The sequence below is a fragment of the Schistocerca americana genome, unplaced genomic scaffold (assembly GCF_021461395.2).
Source record: "Schistocerca americana isolate TAMUIC-IGC-003095 unplaced genomic scaffold, iqSchAmer2.1 HiC_scaffold_106, whole genome shotgun sequence".
Classification (NCBI taxonomy): domain Eukaryota; kingdom Metazoa; phylum Arthropoda; class Insecta; order Orthoptera; family Acrididae; genus Schistocerca; species Schistocerca americana.
In genome coordinates this window covers 434,450-441,941 of record NW_025725112.1, presented here as the reverse complement: position 1 = coordinate 441,941, position 7,492 = coordinate 434,450, and the positions used below count along the sequence as shown (strand labels likewise).

The following is a 7,492-nucleotide window of genomic DNA, read 5'->3' as shown; positions in this document are numbered from 1 at the left end:
AATGTACAGAATACAGTTTGCAGTTGTATTTTCCGACCGTATGTTTTTTGGAAGGTATAGCACAGCTGGAGCATATGTGATCACGGTGCTGGTGTAGCTCAGGTAGACCTGACTCGGTGGCGAGTGGAACCTCAAGAATCTCTTGGATGACCGAGCAAGCATTTTCGGGGCGTTGAGCGGCTGCGCGGACCGAGCTATAAGGGTGGGAGCGGCGAGCAGGCGGCCGGCCGGAAACCGCGCCCGCAGCAGCCGTTAACATCGCGCAGCGACGGCGGCACAACGCAGTCGCGCTCAGAGAGCGTCCGTCGAAGCAACAGTTCGCAAACACGGCAGCACACGTCAGCGCACCGTCGCAGACTGCAGTCTACAGCAGTGCTGCAGTACAACAAAAGATAAGTGTTGCAGCAGGCGCATTAATATTTGTAAGTTTCACCTTTCTTGCCAGCACAGCTACGGATCACGAGATTAAGGGATCACAGATCGATTGCTGATCGACAGGTAGTGAGAGTGAGCCTGTGAGTCCAAATAGGCAATTATGAAGCAGAAAATTTGCGTATGGCAACTGCGAGTGAGCCTGTGAGCCCACACAGAGATATAGAAGTAGGCAAAGTTGCAGTGAGTGATCTAATAAGAATGATGAAGGATTAATGAACAAATTGATATTTATCAAGTCAAGATGTATTTCACACAGACGAATGAGTGTCATATACTAAGAGAACACTATTTTTCTTTTATAATATTCTATAGTATATTATAATGTTGGCAATGGCCTTGCCGCAGTGGATACACCAGTTCCCGTGAAATCACCGAAGTTAAGCGCTGTCGGGCGTGGTCGGCACTTGGAAGGGTAACCATCCAGGCGACCATGCGCTGTTGCCATTTTTCGGGGTTCACTCAGCCTCGTGATGCCAATTGAGGAGCTACCCGACCGAATAGTAGTGGCTTCCGTCAAGAATACCATCATAATGACTGGGAGAGTGGTGTGCTGACCCCACGCCACTCCTATCCGCATCCTCCTCTGAGGATGACACGGCGGTCGGATGGTCCCGGTAGGCCACTCGTGGCCTGACGACGGAGTGCTTTTTTTTATATTACAGTTTTGTTGTCTCATTAAAATAAGCTTCGAGAGAAGAGAGAGAGAGAGATATGTCGGCCGGAATGGCCGAGTGGTTCTAGGCGCTTCAGTCCGGAACCGCGTGGCTGCTATGGTCGCAGGTTCGAATCCTGCCTCGGGCATGGATGTGTGTGATATCCTTAGGTTAGTTAGGCTTAAGTAGTTCTAAGTTCTAGAGGACGGATGACCTCAGATCTTAAGTCCCATAGTGCTCACAGCCATTAGCCTAGAGAGATGGTTCAAATGGCTCTGAGCACTGTGGGACTTAACATCTACGGTCATCAGTCCCCTAGAACTTAGAACTACTTAAACCTAACTAACCTAAGGACATCACACAACACACAGTCATCACGAGGCAGAGAAAATCCCTGACCCCGCCGGGAATCGAACCCTGGAACCCGGGCGTGGGAAGCGTGAACGCTACCGCACGACTACGAGCTGTGGACGCCTAGAGAGAGAGAGAGAGAGAGAGAGAGAGAGAGAGGATAATAAGACGGATATGGAAATTTATGTGTACATGAGAAATAAAATTTAGAGATGAGACTACACAGTAATTATCGAATTGAAGCCATGCACAATGGATAATTTTGTAGGGGAGTACAGAATTTGGCGTATGAAATACAGCTGTGTGTGTGTGTGTGTTTTTTTTTTGACATAATTTAGATGTAGAAATACTACAATTCCCACTCGTTAGTTATGCATAATTATAATTATTTAAATTAATTATTAATTAAATTATTATTATTATTATTTAAATCATGAATGACGCAGTTGCAGGCTTTCCAAAAATATCGATCATGAACGAAACTGACTGTTAACTCTCTGCTGACATTCACTAGAGAGGAGAATGGGTCAGTGGGGGAGGGGGGGGGGAGGGTGAGGGGACGTGAACGGGAGGAGGCAAGGGTTGTGGCTTGACATGTGATGATGATGATCGATGACGATAACATCGTTATTGAAAGGGCTGATGATCTCACTGCTAAGAGAAAATAGTTCACTGTTAACGTGGGCAGGTCTTGTGGCGTCGTGAGTAGCAACGACCGTGATGTGAAAGTGCTCACTTTCATGAACTTAAGATGACGTTAGACGGTTAAAATGTCTTGGACAGTACCCTGATGTACTACTTGTACGAACACGTTACCAGTGACATTGTTCTGACTTGAACGTTCATTTTGCAGCGGTACAGTCGTCACGGATCTGTTACGGAGCAGCCCGCTCTTCGTCCCTCGTCCCTCTCCCCTCGCCCATACACTTGACGTTCTTCGCCATAATAGAGTTAGCACAACTTCACTTTTAGACGGAAGTGGATCCGGATGCAGCGAAACGACTGTAACGTTCATAAATAAGCGCTAAATTCGAACATTGGAATTTACCATAACGCTGTTAGTGGAATCTGAGAGGGCTGACGCTCATTTCGCTTTATAATATGTCGCTGCTCATGTCAGAGATGACGCTCATACACTCTATAGTTGTACAAGGCAAGTATTCCAGCTGAAACGACTAAAACCAAATGAAAATGATTTTGAAATACGGAGATACGTCTCTTCTGCTGCACATTTTCCTGAGAATCAGTTTATACAAACCATGCTTCACGTTTAACAAATCTTAAGACTAGAGACGCACAACTCGCTGAAAAGAGAACAGCATCTCACAGACAGTTATGACTAACAGTTCAAATGAGTCACAAAACAGGTATTAATTGGGAAAATGTTAAGCATTTGCTTGAAACAACATTCGTTAACACGTGTATTACTTAGTTGTCATATTTCGAGAAGCAGAAATTGCTTTTTGTTGATGGTGTTAGGACAGCAACCAGCCACAAATTTACTTTCAGTTCCTTTATTCACAGGCTACCGTTACCGGTTTCGAATCGTTGTGATTCATCCTCAGACGGTTTACACGCTTTCTTTATGACATGTGGTGTGTTTTTTACAGATTAATTGTCCTAAAATATAAATAATACGTAATTATAAACACGCCACACACAGATGGTTGCATTACAGATTTTCGTTGCATGTGACTTACGTGAAACGTCGGTTTGGAGTGTTTGTTTCCATAACATTCGTCCAACAGATGTAAATGCATTCCCACTGCATTCTTAAAATGGAAACAAACACTCCGAACCGACGTTTCACATAAGTCACATGCAACGAAAATCTATAACGCAACCATCTGTGTGTGGCGTGTTTATAATTATGTATTACTTATATTTTAGGACAATTAATCTGTAAAAAACACACCACATGTCATAAAGAAAGCGTGTAAACCGTCTGAGGATGAATCACAACGATTCGAGACCGGTAACGGTACCCTTTGAATAAAGGAACTGAAAGTAAATTTGTGGCTGGTTGCTGTCCTAACACCATCACCATTTGTCTTCAAACAACACCCACGGTCTCCATCATGTCATCATATGACAAAATTGCAGAAATTGCTTTGTTGTAGCCCGTTCTATTGCAAGTGTGACAGCTAGTGGGAAAGATCTCGATAATCTGTACTGAAACGATACTGCACTTCGCAGTGTGAACATTCCGGAAATGATGTAGCATGACCACAAATTGCTCTGCCCAGGTGTGCATACTGTTCCATACCATTCTGTTCTAATCACTTAATTCAAACTCCAGATTTGCATTTCACTGATGAATAAGGGTATGAAATAGTACAACTACAGTAGTAACCTATATTTTGCTAAATATGACTCTATAAGTATTATATATTGTTTTGAGCAAATGCTTACCTTTTTGCAAAGCCCCTCCCTTAAGCCACTTGCGATAGTCATGATCACAATTGTCTGTTACAGTTCTTCTTTTCAGCATCTTGTGAATTTATAATCAATAGATTCGTTAATGTTCAACCATCGACGGTACACGAATGCAGAAATTTCCGGGTATACGACCTTGTGAGCTGTACAACACTCACATCTACGTATTTTAAAATAATTTTTATTCGAGAAGGAACTTGCCTTGTTAGTATACGAGAGTGCGCTAAAAGGTAATACCTCAGAATTTTCTATGTGAAAACTCTTAAGGGGCTCCGGAAAGGCTCAAAATCATGAAAAGTTCAATTTTTACCTTTGAATAGATATATAATTTATTCATTTCCGAAGACTACAACTATTTTTAAATTTTTTTTGAAATGTGTTCTACATGGGCGTGACCCACTGTGGCGCTGTTAAACTGCTGTCAAATGGTGTTATTATTAACGTCCGTGTTCATCAGGTACATTTTAGTGATGTGAGATAAAGTATGTGTTGTGGCTAACCTGTGATGGTTCAATATATATCGCTGGTGTGATTGTCGATTGTTTCATGTTTATTTACTCTGTCGTTATCTCGAAAATATTCGTAATTAATTCTGTTTCTTGAGTCTCTGTTTTGTTGAAGTATAATAATGAGTAAAAGTAAAGTTATTAGAAATCCTCTAAAGGCTTTTAAGAAAAGGAGAGATGTTGGAAAGCCAAAGGTATGTGTTATTACTGTAAACAATAAAGACGATAACCAAGTGAGTGAACCTAACCTCTCAAGTACACCTGCCCATAGCAGTCAAAGTGGGAAAGAAAATACTTCACAGAAGAAGCTTGGTTCAATGAGTGAAAACTATGAATGTTTTATGGGCGAATCGGATGTGAATGAAATATTTGATATGTCGGTTCTCAAAGGAATTTTTTCAAACTGTGTAAGATGTATTCATTGTAGTGAAGTTGGTCTGGAACTCTCCATAATAAAGCACGTAGGACTTGCTAGTGAAATACAACTGAAATGTGATAAGTGTTCATACATGACCACCTTTTGGAACAGTGTTGCAGTAACTGCAACTGAAGAAAATGGTAGCAAAATCTACGAACACAACAACGAGCGATGCTTGCTTTAGACAAGGAACGCCTTCGGGCTGCAGACAGGGCTGTAAAGAGTCTAGAAATACAAGCAAGAGTAAACAGGAGGAGGAACAAGAGGAAGCTGGAGGAGGAGTTTGCAGAGGATGAAGATAATCCATCCTATGGACCTGGAATGCACTAAAAAGTTAATCCAATCTTTGTCGCTCGATTCCCAAAACTTTTATTTTCTCATACTAATTACATGTTTTCTAAGGATCTTCCAAACATATTTGTTTCAAACTTTCAGTAAATGTTACACAGTACCTTCTGCATAATTTAACACAGCCTTTTTCCAAACAAACTGTATATTTTTGAATATATAAATAAAAAATTGCAAAAAAAATGTTGTGAATTTTCATTACAATTGAAAAAAAATCATCTTTAATAACTGAACTAAAATTTTGTAAAATCCCTGTGTTAAGTTGTAGCCCATATTCCAATAAATAATCTGTAAAAAGTTCAACTTCCTGCCTCAAATACTTTGTGAGGAAAGATGTAATTTATAAGCGTTATTTTAACATTGCAAGTATAAGGCGTTCCGGAGCCCCTTAACGGTTTTTAAATAAAACAGACGTTATCAACATTCTACATCTTCATTCTTCATGTATACATATTTACAGCTATCTGCAGCTGTAGGGCTTCGAATTGTAGCGTGTGACATAGAAGTGTGTAACGCAACTATGATGGTGCGTGAGAAACAGTGTGCTGTATCGAGTTTCGAATACGAACAGTTGGTCCACACATGGAGCAACCTCTCCTTTGGTTGATAGTCTGATTTCCACAGCTTCCTTAATAACACTGTCCCAATAGCTGGGAGATTCTGGCTTGCATGTCCAGCTATTGGGATAGTGTTGTTAAGGAAGCTGTTGAAATCATACAATCAAGCAACCTTATTAACAGAGATGGTGGATTTTGTTTAAATGCTGCTTGGAATCCGGCTCTGTCTCTCATCAAAAAACAGAGGGTCAGAAGTAGTGCTACCTCACCTGTTGATTAATACTAACTATCGATATTTCTGATATTGGTTATCTTTGGTTGTGTTGACACTTGTTCTGTGTGTGGTGTCTTCCTTGTTTCTCCTCTGTGAACCGAGGTATTAAATTTGCTTGCACATTTTTTCTTCCTTGCATTTGTGCCTTGAGAAATGCAGGGTGTGCTCCTATCGAAATATCGGCGGTGTTCGACGAAGGCACCCAGCAGCAAACCCGCAAGTTATTTGAACATTCGATTCGCCGGGAAAAGTTAAGGTCTCACAATATTAAACATAGTTATAACACTATGTTATGCGACAGATTGACTGGGTGATTATTCATATTTATTGGCTAAGTCGCGCTGGCAGTGCCGGCCCATTTCCCGTGCGATTTCTGCCCAGAGCTTTTCATTTGTTTAAGGGTGACACGATGAAAAATTTAAGGATGGAGTTCTTTATACCAATGATTTCTCCATTGAATCTTTCGTCAGTGCTTGGCAGATTATAGCTAAAAAAAGTTTTGTTGATTTTGGCTAACAGTTGCATTCATTATCAAACAGTTTATCTTCTTCTTATTCCATTATCAGCAGAAAAAACGGCTGCAGCATCTGTAGATGAAATAAGCGTGGGATAAGGAGAGATTAAAACAAGTTATTTTTCCACGTACATACTGAGTTTACGAAGTAGAAACTGTTAATTTTCACATATACGCATACACGAAGCTACTGGTTGTAGTTCATGCAGCAAATGAGAAAAATGAAAAAGTGTTTGCGCATTTAAAACTTGGCTGAGATGCTGCGTCGTATGTTAATTAATTTTTACTATTTTAATAGTTATTTCTGAATCTGTCCTCCGCATATTTTATTTGAGGGTACTAAACTACTGTCTCAGGCACTGAAACAAATTCGTAGGCTGATGAAGACGTTAAGTGTCCCTTATTGAAAAGAAATGTCTTGTGTCGGGACAAGAGCGATTTACCTCTGGAATACGATGGTCGTCCTCAGATATTGGTCGCGGGCAGTTTTGCAGGGAAGCGGGCTAAACGAGGTGCTCTCCTGGGAGGAGACACATATCAAGTGGGACCTCCTCATTCCCCAGGCACTGCCATTGTTACGAAGCACGGTCTGATACACACAGCTGTACTGGAAGGATATTTCTGAAAGGCACTCATTACCTGGGATCATTTTCCTCTAGTGAACCACGTTGAGTAACACTTGGTCCTCGATGTGCTGTCTTTATTTCTCCGAGACAAATGTTGTGCAGCTTTCCGAAGTCCGCATGCTCTGGGGTACTGTCTTGCTGCGTCCCTGTAGAACAACAGCATCACAAAACACACGAGTCTTTGCGTAATCCTCTTACCGGCTTTCGTCGGCTGCAGTGTAAACGCTACTTCCCGAGCTCGGATAAATGGACTACATGGAAACACGGGTCTCTACCTGCGTTCCGCAGACAGACACTGTGTATCCTTGGAAGAATGCAAAACCTTATTCCTTACTGACATTTAGCAGTTTTCATCAGTATTTGCTGGAGCTGAC

At 41.4% G+C, this 7,492-nt stretch overlaps 1 pseudogene; it reads left to right on the top strand.

Moving 5' to 3' along the window:
* The first annotated feature begins 761 nt into the window (after positions 1–761).
* Positions 762–879, top strand: LOC124559930 (annotated as a pseudogene).
* The last annotated feature ends 6,613 nt before the right edge of the window (positions 880–7,492 follow it).